Genomic DNA, 22,996 nt, shown 5'->3' with positions numbered 1-22,996 from the left:
TACCCTGACTTTGTTTTCCTTAAACCATTTTGCCACAACTTTGGAAGTATGCTTGAGGTCATTGTCCATTTGGAAGCCCCATTTGCGATGAAGCTTTAACTTCCTAACTGATGTCTTGAGAGGCTTGAGATCCCACATTATTTTCCTGCCTCATGATGACATCTATTTTCTGAAGTGCACCAGTCCCTCCTGCAGCAAAGCCCCCCCCACAACATGATGCTGCCACCCCCGTGCTTCACAGTTGGGATGGTGTTCTTCGGCTTGCAAACCTCCCCCTTTTTCCTCCAAACATAACGATGGTCATTATGGCCAAACAGTTCTATTTTTGTTTCATCAGACCAGAGGACATTTCTCCAAAAAGTACGATCTTTGTCCCTATGTGCAGTTGCAAACCGTGGTCTGGCTTTTTTATGGCGGTTTTGGAGCAGTGGCTTCTTCCTTGCTGAGCGGCCTTTCAGGTTATGTCGATATAGGACTCGTTTTACTGTGGATATAGATACTTTTGTACCTGTTTCCTCCAGCATCTTTACAAGGTCCTTTGCTGCTGTTCTGGGATTGATTTGCACTTTTCGCACCAAAGTACATTCATCTCTAGGAGACAGAACGCTTCTCCTTCCTGAGCGGTATGATGGCTTCGTGGTCCCATGGTGTTTGTACTTGCGTACTATTGTTTGTACAGATGAACGTGGTACCTTCAGGCATTTGGAAATTACTCCCAAGGATGAACCAGACTTGTGGAGGTCTACAATTGTTTTTCTGAGGTCTTGGCTAATTTCTATTGATTTTCCCATGATGTCAAGCAAAGAGGCACTGAGTTTGAAGGTAGGCCTTGAAATACATCCGCAGGTATACGTCCAATTGACTCAAATTATGTCAATTAGCCTATCAGAAGCTTCTAAAGCAATGACATCATTTTCTGGAATTTTCCAAGCTGTTTAAAGGCACAGTCAACTTAGTGTATGTAAACTTCTGACCCACTGGAATTGTGATACATTGAATTATAAGTGAAATAATCTGTCTGTAAACAATTGTTGAAAAATTACCTGTGTCATGCACAAAGTAGATGTCCTAACCGACTTGCCAAAACTATAGTTTGTTAACAATACATTTGTGGAGTGGTTGAAAAATGAGTTTTAATGACTCCAACCTCAGGAGTCATTCAGAGGCTGTCTGCCTCCCTGCAATACATTTCTGGTATTCAGAGGTTGTCTGCCTCCCTGCTGTACATATCTGGTTATAGTGTTAATGTATTCAGAGGCTGTCTGCCTCTCTGCAGTACATATCTGGTGTTCAGAGGCTGTCTGCCTCCATGCAGTACATATCTGGTGTTCAGAGACTGTCTGCCTCCCTGCAGTACATATCTGGTGTTCAGAGGCTGCTTGCCTCCCAGCAGTACATATCTGGTGTTCAGAGGCTGTCTGCCTCCCTGCAGTATATATCTGGTGTTCAGAGGCTGTCTGCCTCCCAGCAGTACATATCTGGTATTCAGAGGCTGCCTGCCTCCCTGCAGTACATATCTGGTATTCAGAGGCTGTCTGCCTCCCTGCAGTACATATCTGTTATTCAGAGGCTGTCTGCCTCCCTGCAGTATATATCTGGTGTTCAGAGGCTGTCTGCCTCCCTGCAGTATATATCTGGTGTTCAGAGGCTGTCTGCCTCCCTGCAGTACATATCGGGTGTTCAGAGGCTGTCTGCCTCCCTGCAGTACATATCTGGTGTTCAGAGGCTGTCTGCCTCCCTGCAGTACATATCTGGTGTTCAGAGGCTGTCTGCCTCCCTGCAGTACATATCTGGTGTTCAGAGGCTGTCTTTCTCCCTGCAGTACATATCTGGTGTTCAGAGGCTGTCTGCCTCCCTGCAGTATATATCTGGTGTTCAGAGGCTGTCTGCCTCCCTGCAGTACATATCTGGTGTTCAGAGGCTGTCTGCCTCCCTGCAGTACATATCTGGTGTTCAGAGGCTGTCTGCTTCCCTGCAGTACATATCTGGTGTTCAGAGGCTGTCTGCCTCCCAGCAGTACATATCTGGTGTTCAGAGGCTGTCTGCCTCCCTGCAGTACATATCTGGTGTTCAGAGGCTGTCTGCCTCCCTGCAGTACATATCTGGTTGTAATGCTGTTCAATCAGGGACTTTGTCCTCACCCACACCCACACAACCACCCACCCACCCACCCCCACACCCACCCACCCCCACCCACCCACCCACCCACCCACCCACACACACACACACACACACACACACACACACACACACACAGACAGACAGACAGACAGACAGACAGACAGACAGACAGACAGACAGACAGACAGACAGACAGACAGACAGACAGACAGACAGACAGACAGACAGACAGACAGACAGACAGACAGACAGACAGACAGACAGACAGACAGACAGACAGACAGACAGACAGACAGACAGACAGACAGACAGACAGACAGACAGACAGACAGACAGACAGACAGACAGACAGACAGACAGACAGACAGACAGACAGACAGACAGACAGACAGACAGACAGACAGACAGACAGACACACAGACACACAGACACACAGACACACAGACACACAGGCGCATGCGTAAACCCACACACACAGGGTCACGGTCTCCCCTCAGACTGGATGACAGGTGTATTGTGCAGCGACAGACATGTCCTGCTGGATTGTCCTCACTTCACTCCAGGTGTCTTCATATGGTCATCCCTACGCCACCGTCTCACACAGATCCTGTCATTATGGAGGGAAAGTGGACATATGTTTCTGAATGGTGCTACTTCCTGTCAGCTTGGATACAGTAACACACTGAACTGTGATATCTATCTGAGTGGGATGTTATATCCAGACTACAGTAATGTAACAGACTGAACTGTGATATCTATCTGAGTGGGATGTTATACCCAGACTACAGTAATGTAACAGACTGAACTGTGATATCTGAGGGGGATGTTATATCCAGACTACAGTAATGTAACAGACTGAACTGTGATATCTGAGGGGGATGTTATACCCAGACTACAGTAATGTAACAGACTGAACTGTGATATCTGAGGGGGATGTTATACCCAGACTACAGTAATGTAACAGACTGAACTGTGATATCTGAGGGGGATGTTATACCCAGACTACAGTAATGTAACAGACTGAACTGTGATATCCAGACTACAGTAATGTAACAGACTGAACTGTGATATCTGAGGGGGATGTTATACCCAGACTACAGTAATGTAACAGACTGAACTGTGATATCTGAGGGGGATGTTATATCCAGACTACAGTAATGTAACAGACTGAACTGTGATATCTATCTGAGTGGGATGTTATACCCAGACTACAGTAATGTAACAGACTGAACTGTGATATCTGAGAGGGATGTTATACCCAGACTACAGTAATGTAACAGACTGAACTGTGATATCTATCTGAGTGGGATGTTATATCCAGACTACAGTAATGTAACAGACTGAACTGTGATATCTATCTGAGTGGGATGTTATATCCAGACTACAGTAATGTAACAGACTGAACTGTGATATCTATCTGAGTGGGATGTTATACCCAGACTACAGTAATGTAACAGACTGAACTGTGATATCTATCTGAGTGGGATGTTATATCCAGACTACAGTAATGTAACAGACTGAACTGTGATATCTGAGGGGGATGTTATACCCAGACTACAGTAATGTAACAGACTGAACTGTGATATCTGAGAGGGATGTTATACCCAGACTACAGTAATGTAACAGACTGAACTGTGATATCTGAGGGGGATGTTATACCCAGACTACAGTAATGTAACAGACTGAACTGTGATATCTGAGTGGGATGTTATACCCAGACTACAGTAATGTAACAGACTGAACTGTGATATCTGAGGGGGATGTTATACCCAGACTACAGTAATGTAACAGACTGAACTGTGATATCTGAGGGGGATGTTATACCCAGACTACAGTAATGTAACAGACTGAACTGTGATACCAATCTGAGGGGGATTTTATATCCAGACTACAGTAATGTAACAGACTGAACTGTGATATCTATCCTCCCATGCAGGGGTCAGCGGTAAACAGTATTCTGATAGGGGATGACGTGCTGTCCTGAGTGTCTGTGCCATTGTGATTTTATTCCTGTATTATGTGGGTTACATTTCAAGCTTCTAGTTTCTAGTTTATTAGCATAAAAATGCTTTGTTCATTGTCCCAGTGTTTCTGAGGCAGAGGCATGGTCTATGAAATGTTTGATTTGGTAACTGGTATTAGGAACCCCATTTCTCAGTCTGCTGCTGTGGCTGGTAAGGCAAGGCAGCCAGGGTCTTACTGTTTGTCTGCCTGCCTTCCCTCCATCTGAAACTCATTTACACAATCTAAATCCACTGGAACAGAGAATTGCCACTCTGAAATTGCTGACCCCAGAAATAATGTCCTGGGTAGTTATTACAGTTTTTAAACAAAGCCCCCTCTCTCTCTCTCTCTCTCTCTCTCTCTCTCTCTCTCTCTCTCTGTCTCTCTCTCTCACTCTGTTTCTCTGTTTCTCTCTCACTCCTCTCTCCCCTCTCTCTCTTTCTCTCTCTCCTCTCTCTCTCTCTCTCTTTCTCTCTCTCCCTCTCTCCCCTCTCTCTCTTTCTCTTTCTCCTCTCTCTCTCTCTCTCTGTCTCTCTCTCTGTATCTCTCTCTCTGTATCTCTCTCTCTTTCTTTCTCTCTTTCTCTCTCTCTCTCTGTCTCTCTTTCTCTCTCTCTTTCTCTCTCCTTCTCTCTCTCCGTCTCGATTCAATTCAATTCAAAGAGCTTTATTGGCATGGGAACATTGTCAAAGCAAGTGAAATAGATAATAAACATAAGTGAAATAAACAATAAAAAATGAACAGTCAACATTACACATTACACACTAAAGTTACTCTCTCTGTGTGTATCTCTGTCTCTCTATGTCTCTGTGTCTCTCTCTCTATGTCTCTGTCTCTCTCTGTGTCTATCTCTCTCTCGCTGTCTCTCTCTCTATGTCTCTGTCTCTCTCTCTCTCTCTCTATGTCTCTGTCTCTCTCTCTCTGTGTCTCTGTCTCTCTCTCCCTCTCTGTGTCTCTGTCTCTGTCTCTCTCTCTCTCTCTCTATATGTCTCTGTCTCTCTCTCTCTCTCTGTCTCTCTCTCTCTCTCTCTCTCTGTCTCTGTCTCTGTCTCTCTCTCTGTCTCTCTCTCTGTCTCTGTCTCTCTCTCTGTCTCTGTCTCTCTCTCTCTCTGTCGCTGTCTCTCTCTCTGTCACTGTCTCTCTCTCTGTCTCTGTCTCTCTCTCTCTCTCTATGTCTCTCTCTCTGTCTCTGTCTCTCTCTCTCTCTCTCTATGTATCTGTCTCTCTCTCTCTCTCTGTCTCTCTCTCTCTCTCTCTCTCTGTCTCTGTCACTGTCTCTCTCTCTGTCTCTGTCTCTCTCTGTCTCTGTCTCTATCTCTGTCTCTGTATCTCTCTCTCTGTCTCTCTCTGTCTCTGTCTCTCTCTCTCTCTGTGTCTCTCTTTGTCTCTCTCTCTGTCGCTGACTCTCTCTCTGTCGCTGACTCTCTCTCTGTCTCTGTCTCTCTCTGTCTCTCTCTGTCTCTGTCTCTCTGTCTCTCTCTCTCTCTGTCTCTCTCTCTCTCTCTGTCTCTGTCTCTGTCTCTGTCTCTGTCTCTCTCTCTGATAACGTGTGTCTGAGGTAATAAGGTTATTAGGGATTTCTGCAGATTATATAACTCAGCCCTTACTTAAAGGGGTAATCAGTCATTCAGTTCTCAGCCAACTTTAATGGGACTGGACAAATGTACAATAAGTAACCCCTCTCAAATACTGAGATGTAAGATATGGATGCAAGGACTTTTACAATGACCTTTGAACAGCAGTGACTATTGCAGATTGCACCTTTACGTACTGTAGTGTGGGGAGGGGGGGGGGGGGTGGGTCCAATTGCGGTATCATGGTAACAGCTATAGTATTCCATATCCTCTTTAAATGGCTAATGGGGGGGGGGGGGGGGGGGGGGGGGGGGGTAAAGAAATGTGCTGATTCGGAACTCTCTCATGCATTTCTCTTCTAGAACATTTGGTGTCAAGGTGGCAATGTTGAGAATACATTGAGATGTATTCTGCTGATACAACAGCTTTTAATATCAGCCTACATTACAGTAAAGCATGGCTAGTTTACATCTCACATAGTTGAGGTATTATCCAATAAAACTAGCTGAAGCAAAATCATTTAAGCGATGGAAGTTGAAATAAAACTGTGTAGACTACGCCACTGTTGATGAGTGGATGGGATTCTCATATTGGACTCTGTATTTAGTCTCTAAGACAAAAAGTCTAATGAATCATATTGTTTTCTACCACTCTGAAGTGATACCGTACTGAAGATGTCTAATGAATCATATTGTTTTCTACCACTCTGAAGTGATACCGTACTGAAGAAGTCTAATGAATCATATTGTTTTCTACCACTCTGAAGTGATACCGTACTGAAGAAGTCTAATGAATCATATTGTTTTCTACCACTCTGAAGTGATACCGTACTGAAGAAGTCTAATGAATCATATTGTTTTCTACCACTCTGAAGTGATACCGTACTGTACTCCATCGGTTTCCTGTTTTTTTTCCTCTGTGAGTTATTGTCAGTTCCGTAAAGTGAAGAAGGCTGTTTTGTAAGAGGATGCAAAATGCACTCTGCCTATCTGCTGTAATAGAAAACCCCATCAGTCCACACACGGTGTAGAAATCCAGAGATGAAAAACAGGGATATCTCAAATGGAAAAAGCAAGCAAACAAATGAACCGCTGCGTATTGCAGTAGAGAGGAGCGAGGAGGAACGGAGGGGATGTCAGTGACACTTGCCGTTCGCATTAAAAACACAGCTAGCGCGCTGGATGAAATAGGCTAATACATCATGTTGGCACTCGAATTATAACACAATTGATCAGAGGACCCATCTGACCCGCGGGACAGAATATGTGTGTGTGTGTGTGTGTGTCTCTCCTCTCCTCTCTCCTTCTTATTCTCCTCTCCTCTCCACTTCTCCTATCTCTCCTCTCCTCTCTACTTCTTATTCTCCTCTCTTCACCGTCCCCTCCGTCCCTGTCCTGAATATCATCATCAAGGTCATGGGGTTCATCCCTTAAACTACCCTCCCTATTCATAGTCACTCACAGACAGACAGACAGACAGACAGACAGACAGACAGACAGACAGACAGACAGACAGACAGACAGACAGACAGACAGACAGACAGACAGACAGACAGACAGACAGACAGACAGACAGACAGACAGACAGACCGACAGACAGACAGACAGAGACCGACAGAGACCGACAGAGACCGACCGACCGACCGCAGAGATACTGTCCCCATCACGCTGGTCAGACTGTGAATAAACACTGTTTGATTAATGGGTTTTGTCCCAAATGAGCATCCTGTTCCCTATGTAGAGCCTCATTGGCTCTGGTCAAAAGCAGTGCACTATATAGGGAATAGGGTACTGTTTCAGATGCATCCCAGGCCTTGTGGATACAGTGGTCGTTGGTAGACTGTTGAACTTTTTGTTGTTTGGGCAAAACATTTTTTTGTTCAGGCAATTGGTGGTTTGAAAAATGTTTCTCTGTCTTGTAATTGTCTTTAGCTGAGAAGGAGGTTGATATGCTGTCTGTGTGTTGGGTTTAGTGTGTCTCTAAACCCACAACAGTAGTCCTGGGCAGTGTCCCAAAAGGCACCCTATTCCCTATATAGTGTAATGGGCTCTGGTCAAAAGTAGTGCACTATATAGGGCGTAGGGTGCCATTTGGAACTGTACCATGGATCCAACCGTAGAACACAAGCAGGCAGGCAGGCAGCTAGGCTTTGACAGTCTCTGACATGTATAAACACAACCAGACCCAGTGAACTGGAGAAAATAGTTTCACTCCGAGAACCCATTGAAACGATCGTATAGAGTATTACACACGTCACAGAACGGCCAAATGGATTCTGTTTCCGACGCACAAATATCAACTCTGTCTAACTTCAGATTAGCCTCACCTTGTTACTGTGGGGGCTGAGATGTACTTTTCCCTGGAAATGTTATGCTTGAATCTCAAATTGCACCCTATTCCCTATGTAGTGCACTACTTTTGACCAGGGCCCATTGGGTAGTGGTCAAAAGTAGGACACTATTTAGGGAATAGGGTACCATTTGGGACGCGATCATTATGATTGCAATTCTCTCACCTGACAGACTTACGGTTGTAACTCAGCTTTGTACCCCTGAACAGCAGAGGAGCCTGTCTGGGAAACCCGTGATTTATTGTGAATTGCCACAATACATTGTGACAAGGAGAAAGTTGATAGTTGCGCATGGCAGGTAAATCTTGAAGTCATTTATGAGATACACTACCGGTCAAAGGTTTTTGAACACCTACTCATTCAAGGGTTTTTCTTTATTTTTACTATTTTCTACATTGTAGAATAATAGTGAAAACATCAAAACTATGAAATAACACATGTAGTAACCCAAAAAGTGTTAAACAAATCAAAATATATTTTATATTTGAGATTCATCAAATAGCCACCCTTTGCCTTGATGACAGCTTTGCACACTCTTGGCATTCTCTCAACCAGATTCACCTGGAATGTTTTTCCAACAGTCTTGAAGTAGTACCCACATATGCTGAGCACTTTTAGCTGCTTTTCCTTCACTCTGCGGTCCGACTCATCCCAAACCATCTCAATTTGGTTGAGGTCGGGGGATTGTGGAGGTCAGGACATCTGAAGCACTCCATCAATCTCCTTCTTGCTCAAATAGCCCTTACACAGCCTGGAGGTGTGTTGGGTCATTGTCTTGTTGAAAAACAAATGATGGTCCCACTAAGCCCAAACCAGATGGGAGAATATCAAATATATTTTGATTTGTTTAACACTTTTTTTGGTTCCTACATGATTCAATATGTGTTATTTTATAGTTTTGATGTCTTCACCCTTGAATGAGTAGGTGTTCTAAAACTTTTGACTCGTAGTGTATTTCTTAAGAAACAATTTCTTGAACAATGGTTTAAGGTGAGATTTCAACCCAGAGATTTCTCTCAAAATGGACAGTACACCTTTACTGTTTATTACGGGCAATAGTTCTCATTGGTCGGCCCTGCTCACAGCCAATTGATAGGGTTGTGACTAGATGGAGTACAGCTACGGACGGGTTTACCATTGAACTACCGCCAGAGTTTGGACTTGGCCTTTACCATTGAACTACCGCCAGAGTTAGGACTTGGACTTTACCATTGAACTACCGACAGAGTTTGGACTTGGACTTTACCATTGAACTACCGCCAGAGTTTGGACTTGGACTTTACCATTGAACTACCGCCAGAGTTTGGACTTGGACTTTACCATTGAACTACCGCCAGAGTTTGGACTTGGACTTTACCATTGAACTACCGCCAGAGTTTGGACTTGGACTTTACCATTGAACTACCGACAGAGTTTGGACTTGGAGTTTACCATTGAACTACCGACAGAGTTTGGACTTGGACACTACCATTGAACTACCGACAGAGTTTGGATTTGGACTTTACCATTGATCTATCGCCAGAGTTTGGACTTGGACTTTACCATTGAACTACTGCCAGAGTTTGGACTTGGGGTTTACCATTGAACTACTGCCAGAGTTTGGACTTGGGGTTTACCATTGAACTACTGCCAGAGGTTGGACTTGGACTTTACCATTGAACTACCGCCAGAGTTTGGACTTGGAGTTTACCATTGAACTACCGCCAGAGTTTGGACTTGGAGTTTACCATTGAACTACCGCCAGAGTTTGGACTTGGGGTTTACCATTGAACTACTGCCAGAGGTTGGACTTGGACTTTACCATTGAACTACCGCCAGAGTTTGGACTTGGAGTTTACCATTGAACTACCGCCAGAGTTTGGACTTGGAGTTTACCATTGAACTACTGCCAGAGTTTGGACTTGGGGTTTACCATTGAACTACTGCCAGAGTTTGGACTTGGACTTTACCAATGAACTACTGCCAGAGTTTGGACTTGGCCTTTACCATTGAACTACTGCCAGAGTTTGGACTTGGACTTTACCATTGAACTATCGCCAGAGTTTGGACTTGGACTTTACCATTGAACTACTGCCAGAGTTTGGACTTGGAGTTTACCATTGAACTACTGCCAGAGTTTGGACTTGGACTTTACCATTGAACTACCGACAGAGTTTGGACTTGGACTTTGAAGCCAGAGAATGAGTCAGAGTTGGATTTCACTGTTACTTTTACAACAGATAACTGTACACTTTGAGTTAATACAACGGACTACTGTTTATTTTAATGAAAGTGCTGATGACTTGATACTTCTGCTATATTGTCCAATGACTGACTGTTTATTTTAATGAAAGTGCTGATGACTTGATACGCCTGCTATATTGTCCAATGACTGACTGTTAGGAGACAGCATCTACTCTCTGGATGATAGTTATACCACATCCGCCAAAGCACCACATTCAAGGACCCGTTATAGGACCCTTATACAGTAAGATTGATAGACATTTGTTTATAGATGATTTATGAAGCATGTATGTAGGTGTTGTATAAAATATACTTCATTTAAAGTGTGTCTGATAATACTGTGGTTTGTGTCAGTATGTTTAAAACATGGTGTTCCATCTCCTCTCCCCACAGACTGATAATACTGTGGTTTGTGTTAGTACGTTTTAAACATGGTGTTCCATCTCCTCTTCCCACAGACTGATAATACTGTGGTTTGTGTCAGTACGTTTTAAACATGGTGTTCCATCTCCTCTCCCCACAGACTGATAATACTGTGGTTTGTGTCAGTACGTTTAAAACATGGTGTTCCATCTCCTCTTCCCACAGCTCCACATGGCGATCAGTAAGACCACAGCCAGGGTGGTGGTTGACTGTAAGGTAGTGGGAGGAAAGCCCATCAACGCGGCTGGCAACATCAGTATAGACGGGGTGGAGGTACTGGGACGCATGGTGCGATCCATAGGGAAGAGGGACAGCTCAGCTCCGGTAAGAATGAGGGAGGAATCTACCACACAGTGTGCAGCTCACAACAACATGTGAGATGTGAATGGGCAACATTTCATTCCGAAGTTCAAGTTTATTTTCTCTATCTCAAATTGATTTCAAGAAATGTTGTGGAAATTTTTTTACGTGGTTGCGTCATATTTCTGTGCCTACTTTCCATTGAAGCTTGCATCAATGCTTTAAAATATGTACAAACGGAGTGCGCATTCCAGAAGCTTCATTTCACATACTTTGATTTAAACTCATACTCTGACTCTTCCATGCTCCAATTTGCTCAGAGCACGGGGTGCGTGCTCAGAGCACGGTAGTATTAATTTAGAGAAACACAGAGTACCGTCTGTCAGTCTCTGCATCATTCTCTGAGCTGGCTGTCCTATAGACCTACAGCTTTCAGTCACACACCATACAGCCTCTATAATACCACAACCACACCCTACAGCCTCTATTATACCACAACAACACCCTACAGCCTCTATTATACCACAACACTCTACAGCCTCTATAATACCACAACCACACCCTACAGCCTCTATAATACCACAACCACACCCTACAGCCTCTATTATACCACAACACCCTACAGCCTCTATTATACCACAACACCCTACAGCCTCTATTATACCACAACAACACCCTACAGCCTCTATTATACCACAACACCCTACAGCCTCTATTATACCACAACAACACCCTACAGCCTCTATTATACCACAACAACACCCTACAGCCTCTATTATACCACAACACCCTACAGCCTCTATTATACCACAACAACACCCTACAGCCTCTATTATACCACAACAACACCCTACAGCCTCTATTATACCACAACAACACCCTACAGCCTCTATTATACCACAACACCCTACAGCCTCTATTATACCACAACAACACCCTACAGCCTATATAACACCACAACAACACCCTACAGCCTCTATTATACAACAACACCCTACAGCCTCTATTATACCACAACAACACCCTACAGCCTCTATAATAACACAACACCCTACAGCCTCTATAATAACACAACACCCTACAGCCTCTATAATACCACAACACTCTACAGCCTCTATAATACCACAACAACACCCTACAACCTCTATTATACCACAACAACACCCTATAGCCTCTATTATACCACAACAACACCCTATAGCCTCTATTATACCACAACAACACCCTACAGCCTCTATTATACCACAACAACACCCTACAGCCTCTATTATACCACAACACCACCATACAGCCTCTATTATACCACAACAACACCCTATAGCCTCTATTATACCACAACAACACCCTACAGCCTCTATAACACAACAACACCCTACAGCCGCTATAACAACACAACAACACCCTACAGCCTCTATAACAACACCATACAGCCTCTATAACAACACCATACAGCCTCTATAACAACACCCTACAGCCTCTATAACAACACCCTACAGCCTCTATAACAACACCATACAGCCTCTACAACACCCTACAGCCTCTATAACACCACCACAACACCCTACAGCCTCTATAACAACACCATACAGCCTCTACAACACCATACAGCCTCTATAACACCACAACAACACCCTGCAGCCTCTATAACAACACCATACAGCCTCTATAACAACACCATAACACCCTACAGCCTCTATAACACCACAACACCCTACATCCTCTATAATACCACAACAACACCCTACAGCCTCTATAACAACACCCTACAGCCTCTATAACAACACCATATAGCCTCTACAACACCATACAGCCTCTATTATACCACAACAACACCCTACAGCCTCTGTTATACCACAACAACACCCTACAGCCTCTATAATACCACCACCACAACACCCTACAGCCTCTATTATACCACAACAACACCATACAGCCTCTGTAATACCACAACAACACCCTACAGCCTCTATAACAACACCCTACAGCCTCTATTATGCCACAACAACACCCTACAGCCTCTATAATACCACAACACCACCCTACAGCCTCTATTATGCCACAACAACACCCTACAGCCTCTATAACAACACCCTACAGCCTCTATAACAACACCCTACAGCCTATATAACAACACCCTACAGCCTCTATAACACCACAACAACACAGTCCTGGTCTTCCTCACTGGGATCAATGTGACCCAAGATGTCAGGACAGGAAATAAGATGAGGAACAGTCTTTGTTAGATGCATAACAGTTGTGTGATGATTTCGGTGCAGCTCTGAGGGTAGATGAATGGACTGATTTGCAACTATGTGAGAATGTATTATTTTATTATTTCTGGAGACAGTCTGATGAAAAGAAAGTGCTTTGTACAGCATTTTGAGGGAATTGGTGGAAAGAAAGAAATGTCCCCCGAGATGTTTAACAATTAATTTTCAGTTTATTGTCCTTTAAAGTGGTGAGGCTTTCATATTTCCTCACCAGTTTCATCGTATCAATGTGAAATCTCATAAGAAATACATTTCATTTATTTTAGCCTAGTGTTTAAAAGTGATTCTCTTTCTCTCTCTCAGTGAAAGTACATTCCCACTGGGCACAGACGTCAATTCAACGTCTATTCCACATTTGTTCAACGTAATTTCATTGAAATGACATGGAAACGACGCTGATTCAGCCAGTGAGTGCCCAATGGGTTGTGTGTGATGTCATCTCCCTCCCAGAGAGCAGAGAGGGTACAGAACAGACTCCAACAGTAGCACCTCCCAGAGAGCAGAGAGGGTACAGAACAGACTCCAACAGTAGCACCTCCCAGAGAGCAGAGAGGGTACAGAACAGACTCCAACAGTAGCACCTCCCAGAGAGCAGAGAGGGTACAGAACAGACTCCAACAGTAGCACCTCCCAAAGAGTAGAGAGGGTACAGAACAGACTCCAACAGTAGCACCTCCCAGAGAGCAGAGAGGGTACAGAACAGACTCCAACAGTAGCACCTCCCAGAGAGCAGAGAGGGTACAGAACAGACTCCAACAGTAGCACCTCCCAGAGAGCAGAGAGGGTACGGAACAGACTCCAACAGTAGCACCTCCCAGAGAGCAGAGAGGGTACAGAACAGACTCCAACAGTAGCACCTCCCAGAGAGCAGAGAGGGTACAGAACAGACTCCAACAGTAGCACCTCCCAGACAGCAGAGAGGGTACAGAACAGACTCCAACAGTAGCACCTCCCAGAGAGCAGAGAGGGTACAGAACAGACTCCAACAGTAGCACCTCCCAGAGAGCAGAGAGGGTACGGAACAGACTCCAACAGTAGCACCTCCCAGAGAGCAGAGAGGGTACAGAACAGACTCCAACAGTAGCACCTCCCAGAGAGCAGAGAGGGTACGGAACAGACTCCAACAGTAGCACCTCCCAGAGAGCAGAGAGGGTACGGAACAGACTCCAACAGTAGCACCTCCCAGAGAGCAGAGAGGGTACAGAACAGACTCCAACAGTAGCACCTCCCAGAGAGCAGAGAGGGTACAGAACAGACTCCAACAGTAGCACCTCCCAGAGAGCAGAGAGGGTACAGAACAGACTCCAACAGTAGCACCTCCCAGAGAGCAGAGAGGGTACAGAACAGACTCCAACAGTAGCACCTCCCAGAGAGCAGAGAGGGTACAGAACAGACTCCAACAGTAGCACCTCCCAGAGAGCAGAGAGGGTACAGAACAGACTCCAACAGTAGCACCTCCCAGAGAGCAGAGAGGGTACGGAACAGACTCCAACAGTAGCACCTCCCAGAGAGCAGAGAGGGTACAGAACAGACTCCAACAGTAGCACCTCCCAGAGAGCAGAGAGGGTACGGAACAGACTCCAACAGTAGCACCTCCCAGAGAGCAGAGAGGGTACAGAACAGACTCCAACAGTAGCACCTCCCAGAGAGCAGAGAGGGTACAGAACAGACTCCAACAGTAGCACCTCCCAGAGAGCAGAGAGGGTACAGAACAGACTCCAACAGTAGCACCTCCCAGAGAGCAGAGAGGGTACAGAACAGACTCCAACAGTAGCACCTCCCAGAGAGCAGAGAGGGTACAGAACAGACTCCAACAGTAGCACCTCCCAGACAGCAGAGAGGGTACAGAACAGACTCCAACAGTAGCACCTCCCAGAGAGCAGAGAGGGTACAGAACAGACTCCAACAGTAGCACCTCCCAGAGAGCAGAGAGGGTACAGAACAGACTCCAACAGTAGCACCTCCCAGAGAGCAGAGAGGGTACAGAACAGACTCCAACAGTAGCACCTCCCAGAGAGCAGAGAGGGTACAGAACAGACTCCAACAGTAGCACCTCCCAGACAGGACCGGGTTAGCCCAGTGGGTTGTGTGTATGTGCATTTAGGTCATTCAGTTCACCATCATTGAGCAGACAGACAGTCACCATCAAACAGCCTGTTGAACAGACAGTCACCATCAAACAGCCTGTTGAACAGACAGTCACCATTAAACAGCCTGTTGAACAGACAGACACCATTAAACAGCCTGTTGAACAGACAGACACCATTAAACAGCCTGTTGAACAGACAGAGTCACCATTAAACAGCCTGTTGAACAGACAGAGTCACCATTAAACAGCCTGTTGAACAGACAGTCACCATTAAACAGCCTGTTGAACAGACAGACACCATTAAACAGCCTGTTGAACAGACAGACACCATTAAACAGCCTGTTGAACAGACAGAGTCACCATTAAACAGCCTGTTGAACAGACAGTCACCATTAAACAGCCTGTTGAACAGACAGAGTCACCATTAAACAGCCTGTTGAACAGACAGTCACCATTAAACAGCCTGTTGAACAGACAGACACCATTAAACAGCCTGTTGAACAGACAGAGTCACCATTAAACAGCCTGTTGAACAGACAGTCACCATTAAACAGCCTGTTGAACAGACAGTCACCATTAAACAGCCTGTTGAACAGACAGAGTCACCATTAAACAGCCTGTTGAACAGACAGAGTCACCATTAAACAGCCTGTTGAACAGACAGAGTCACCATTAAACAGCCTGTTGAACAGACAGAGTCACCATTAAACAGCCTGTTGAACAGACAGAGTCACCATTAAACAGCCTGTTGAACAGACAGAGTCACCATTAAACAGCCTGTTGAACAGACAGAGTCACCATTAAACAGCCTGTTGAACAGACAGAGTCACCATTAAACAGCCTGTTGAGCAGACAGAGTCACCATTAAACAGCCTGTTGAACAGACAGTCACCATTAAACAGCCTGTTGAACAGACAGTCACCATTAAACAGCCTGTTGAACAGACAGAGTCACCATTAAACAGCCTGTTGAACAGACAGTCACCATTAAACAGCCTGTTGAACAGACAGTCACCATTAAACAGCCTGTTGAACAGACAGTCACCATTAAACAGCCTGTTGAACAGACAGTCACCATTAAACAGCCTGTTGAACAGACAGAGTCACCATTAAACAGCCTGTTGAACAGACAGTCACCATTAAACAGCCTGTTGAACAGACAGTCACCATTAAACAGCCTGTTGAGCAGACAGACTCACCATTAAACAGCCTGTTGAGCAGACAGAGTCACCATTAAACAGCCTGTTGAACAGACAGAGTCATCATTAAACAGCCTGTTGAACAGACAGAGTCACCATTAAACAGCCTGTTGAACAGACAGAGTCATCATTAAACAGCCTGTTGAACAGACAGACTCACCATTAAACAGCCTGTTGAACAGACAGTCATCATTAAACAGCCTGTTGAACAGACAGAGTCACCATTAAACAGCCTGTTGAACAGACAGAGTCACCATTAAACAGCCTGTTGAACAGACAGTCACCATTAAACAGCCTGTTGAACAGACAGTCACCATTAAACAGCCTGTTGAACAGACAGAGTCACCATTAAACAGCCTGTTGAACAGACAGTCACCATTAAACAGCCTGTTGAGCAGACAGTCACCATTAAACAGCCTGTTGAACAGACAGAGTCACCATTAAACAGCCTGTTGAACAGACAGAGTCACCATTAAACAGCCTGTTGAACAGACAGAGTCATCATTAAACAGCCTGTTGAACAGACAGAGTCACCATTAAACAGCCTGTTGAACAGACAGAGTCACCATTAAACAGCCTGTTGAACAGACAGAGTCACCATTAAACAGCCTGTTGAGCAGACAGTCACCATTAAACAGCCTGTTGAACAGACAGTCATCATTAAACAGCCTGTTGAACAGACAGAGTCACCATTAAACAGCCTGTTGAACAGACAGTCACCATTAAACAGCCTGTTGAACAGACAGAGTCACCATTAAACAGCCTGTTGAACAGACAGAGTCACCATTAAACAGCCTGTTGAACAGACAGAGTCACCATTAAACAGCCTGTTGAACAGACAGAGTCCCCATTAAACAGCCTGTTGAACAGACAGAGTCACCATTAAACAGCCTGTTGAGCAGACAGTCACCATTAAACAGCCTGTTGAACAGACAGTCATCATTAAACAGCCTGTTGAACAGACAGAGTCACCATTAAACAGCCTGTTGAACAGACAGAGTCACCATTAAACAGCCTGTTGAGCAGACAGAGTCACCATTAAACAGCCTGTTGAACAGACAGTCACCATTAAACAGCCTGTTGAACAGACAGTCACCATTAAACAGCCTGTTGAACAGACAGAGTCACCATTAAACAGCCTGTTGAACAGACAGAGTCACCATTAAACAGCCTGTTGAACAGACAGTCATCATTAAACAGCCTGTTGAACAGACAGAGTCACCATTAAACAGCCTGTTGAACAGACAGAGTCACCATTAAACAGCCTGTTGAGCAGACAGAGTCACCATTAAACAGCCTGTTGAACAGACAGAGTCACCATTAAACAGACTGTTGAGCAGACAGAGTCACCATTAAACAGCCTGTTGAACAGACAGAGTCACCATTAAACAGCCTGTTGAGCAGACAGTCATCATTAAACAGCCTGTTGAACAGACAGTCATCATTAAACAGCCTGTTGAACAGACAGTCATCATTAAACAGCTTGTTGAACAGACAGTCACCATTAAACAGCCTGTTGAACAGACAGTCATCATTAAACAGCCTGTTGAACAGACAGTCATCATTAAACAGCCTGTTGAACAGACAGTCACCATTAAACAGCCTGTTGAGCAGACAGTCATCATTAAACAGCCTGTTGAACAGACAGTCACCATTAAACAGCTTGTTGAACAGACAGAGTCACCATTAAACAGCCTGTTGAACAGACAGAGTCACCATTAAACAGCCTGTTGAACAGACAGAGTCACCATTAAACAGCCTGTTGAACAGACAGTCACCATTAAACAGCCTGTTGAACAGACAGAGTCACCATTAAACAGCCTGTTGAACAGACAGAGTCACCATTAAACAGCCTGTTGAACAGACAGAGTCACCATTAAACAGCCTGTTGAACAGACAGAGTCACCATTAAACAGCCTGTTGGGCAGACAGTCACCATTAAACAGCCTGTTGAACAGACAGAGTCACCATTAAACAGCCTGTTGAACAGACAGAGTCACCATTAAACAGCCTGTTGAACAGACAGAGTCACCATTAAACAGCCTGTTGAACAGACAGAGTCACCATTAAACAGCCTGTTGAACAGACAGTCACCATTAAACAGCCTGTTGACCAGACAGAGTCACCATTAAACAGCCTGTTGAACAGACAGTCATCATTAAACAGCCTGTTGAACAGACAGTCATCATTAAACAGCCTGTTGACCAGACAGAGTCACCATTAAACAGCCTGTTGACCAGACAGAGTCACCATTAAACAGCCTGTTGACCAGACAGAGTCACCATTAAACAGCCTGTTGAACAGACAGAGAGTCGTCATCATACCTCACAACCACTATTTGGATATTTCTCTGAAGCATGTTGTACACGGTGTAGAACACGGTGTAGACCACGGTGTAGACCACAGTGTAGAACATAGAACACAATGTAGAACATGGTTTAGGACATTGTGTAGACCATGGTGTAGAACATTGTGTAGACCACGATGTAGACCACGGTGTAGAACATAGAACACAATGTAGAACATGGTTTAGGACATTGTGTAGACCATGGTGTAGAACATTGTGTAGACCACGATGTAGACCACGGTGTAGAACATAGAACACAATGTAGAACATGGTTTAGGACATTGTGTAGACCATGGTGTAGAACATTGTGTAGACCACGATGTAGACCACGGTGTAGAACATTGTGTAGACCATGGTGTAGACCACAGTGTAGACCATGGTTTAGAACATTGTGTAGACCATGGTGTAGACCACAGTGTAGACCATGGTTTAGAACATTGTGTAGACCATGGTGTAGACCACAGTGTAGACCATGGTTTAGAACATTGTGTAGACCACGGTGTAGACCACAGTGTAGACCATGGTTTAGAACATTGTGTAGACCACGGTGTAGACCACAGTGTAGACCATGGTTTAGAACATTGTGTAGACCATGGTGTAGACCACAGTGTAGACCATGGTTTAGAACATTGTGTAGACCACGATGTAGACCACGGTTTAGAACATTGTGTAGACCACAGTGTAGACCATGGTTTAGAACATTGTGTAGACCACGATGTAGACCACGGTTTAGAACATTGTGTAGACCACAGTGTAGACCATGGTTTAGAACATTGTGTAGACCACGGTGTAGACCACAGTGTAGACCACGGTGTAGACCACGATGTAGACCACGGTTTAGAACATTGTGTAGACCATGGTTTAGAACATTTTGTAGACCACGGTGTAGAACATTGTGTAGACCACGGTGTAGAACATTGTGTAGACCACGATGTAGACCACGGTGTAGACCACGGTGTAGAACATTGTGTAGACCACGGTGTAGAACATTGTGCAGACCACAGTGTAGAACATTGTGTAGAACACGGTGTAGAACATTTTGTAGACCACGGTGTAGACCACGGTGTAGACCACGGTGTAGACCACGGTGTAGACCACGGTGTAGAACATTGTGTAGACCACAGTGTAGAACATTGTGTAGACCACGGTGTAGAACATTGTGTAGACCACGGTGTAGAACATTGTGTAGACCACGGTGTAGAACATTGTGCAGACCACGGTGTAGAACATTGTGCAGACCACGGTGTAGAACATTGTGCAGACCACGGTGTAGACCACGATGCAGAACATTGTGTAGAACATGGTGTAGAAGTCTGTATACCGTAAGTGTGTTGCAATGTCATGCCAATATTAAGTCTTTCTCTGTGTATTTGTTCTCTGTGTGTCTAGTTCCAGATCCAGATGTTTGACATTATCTGCAGCACGTCCTGGGCCAGTCGAGACAAGTGCTGTGAGCTCCCTGGACTGGTAAGAACAACTGCCTTTTAACCAACCATTCAAATGACCAACAGACCAACAGACCAACAGACCAACAGACCAACAACCAACAGACCAACAACCAACAGACCAACAACCAACAACCAACAACCAACAGACCAACAACCAACAGACCAACAACCAACAGACCAATAACCAACAGACCAACAACCAACAGACCAACAACCAACAGACCAATAACCAACAGACCAACAACCAACAGACCAACAGACCAACAGACCAACAGACCAATAACCAACAACCAACAGACCAACAACCAACAACCAACAACCAACAACAAACAGACCAACAACCAACAACCAACAACCAACAGACCAACAACTAACAGACCAACAGACCAACAGACCAACAGACCAATAACCAACAGACCAACATCCAACAACCAACAGACCAACAACCAACAACCAACAACCAACAACCAACAGACCAACAGACCAACAACCAACAGACCAACAGACCAACAGACCAACAAACAACAACCAACAGACAAACAGACCAACAACCAACAACCAACAACCAACAACCAACAGACCAACAGACCAACAACCAACAGACCAACAGACCAACAGACCAACAGACCAACAAACAACAACCAACAGACCAACAGACCAACAACCAACAACCAACAACCAACAGACCAACAGACCAACAGACCAACAACCAACAGACCAACAGACCAACAGACCAACAGACCAACAGACCAACAACCAACAGACCAACAACCAACAGACCAACAACCAACAGACCAACAACCATCAGACCAACAGACGAACAGACGAACAGACGAACAGACCAATAACCAACAACCAACAACCAATAACCAACAGACCAACAGACCAACAGACCAACAACCAACAACCAACAGACCAACAGACCAACAGACCATCAGACCAACAGACCAACAGACCAATAACCAACAGACCATCAGACCAACAGACCAATAACCAACAGACCAACAGACCAATAACCAACAGACCAACAGACCAATAACCAACAGACCAATAACCAACAGACCAACAGACCAATAACCAACAGACCAACAACCAACAGACCAACAGACCATCAGACCAACAGACCAACAACCAACAGACCAATAACCAACAGACCAACAGACCAACAGACCAATAACCAACAACCAACAGACCAATAACCAACAGACCAATAACCAACAGACCAATAACCAACAGACCATCAGACCAACAGACCAATAACCAATAACCAACAACCAACAGACCAACAACCAACAGACCAACAACCAACAGACCATCAGACCAATAACCAACAACCAACAGACCAACAACCAACAGACCAACAGACCAATAACCAACAGACCAATAACCAACAGACCAACAACCAACAGACCAACAACCAACAGACCAACAACCAACAGACCAACAACCAACAGACCAACAGACCAACAAACCAACAGACCAACAACCAACAGACCAACAGACCAACAACCAACAGACCAACAACCAACAGACCAACAGACCAATAACCAACAACCAACAGACCAACAACCATCAGACCAACAGTCCAATAACCAACAACCAACAACCAACAACCAACAGACCAACAACCAACAGACCAACAGACCAACAGACCAATAACCAACAGACCAATAACCAACAGACCAACAGACCAACAACCAACAGACCAATAACCAACAGACCAACAGACCAACAGACCAATAACCAACAGACCAATAGACCAACAACCAACAGACCAACAACCAACAACCAACAGACCAATAACCAACAACCAACAGACCAACAACCAACAGACCAACAACCAACAGACCAACAACCAACAGACCAATAACCAACAACCAACAGACCAACAGACCAATAACCAACAGACCAACAGACCAACAGACCAATAACCAACAACCAACAACCAACAGACCAACAGACCAATAACCAATAACCAACAGACCAACAGACCAACAACCAACAGACCAACAGACCAATAACCAACAACCAACAGACCAACAACCAACAGACCAACAACTAACAGACCAACAGACCAATAACCAACAACCAACAGACCAACAGACCAACAACCAACAACCAACAGACCAACAACCAACAGACCAATAACCAACAGACCAACAGACCATCAGACCAACAGACCAATAACCAACAATCAACAGACCAACAACCAACAGACCAACAGACCAACAGACCAATAACCAACAACCAACAGACCAATAACCATCAGACCATCAGACCATCAGACCAACAGACCAATAACCAACAACCAACAGACCATCAGACCATCAGACCATCAGACCAACAGACCAATAACCAACAGACCAACAGACCAACAACCAACAGACCAATAACCAACAACCAACAGACCAACAACCAACAGACCAACAACCAACAACCAACAACCAACAGACCAACAACCAACAGACCAACAACCAACAACCAACAGACCAACAGACCAACAACCAACAACCAACAGACCAACAACCAACAACCAACAGACCAACAACCAACAGACCAACAACCAACAACCAACAGACCAACAACCAACAACCAACAACCAACAGACCAATAACCAACAGACCAACAACCAACAGACCAACAGACCAA

General features: G+C 44.8%; 1 pseudogene; it reads left to right on the top strand.

Moving 5' to 3' along the window:
* The window catches only part of LOC129856747 (collagen alpha-1(XIV) chain-like), a 194,571-nt pseudogene that overhangs the window by 97,375 nt on the left and 74,200 nt on the right, over positions 1–22,996 (top strand).

This window comes from Salvelinus fontinalis, chromosome 6 (assembly GCF_029448725.1).
Source record: "Salvelinus fontinalis isolate EN_2023a chromosome 6, ASM2944872v1, whole genome shotgun sequence".
NCBI classification, from domain to species: Eukaryota; Metazoa; Chordata; class Actinopteri; order Salmoniformes; family Salmonidae; genus Salvelinus; species Salvelinus fontinalis.
The sequence above is the reverse complement of the archived record's forward strand: the minus strand, read 5'-3'. Positions and strand labels throughout refer to the sequence as shown.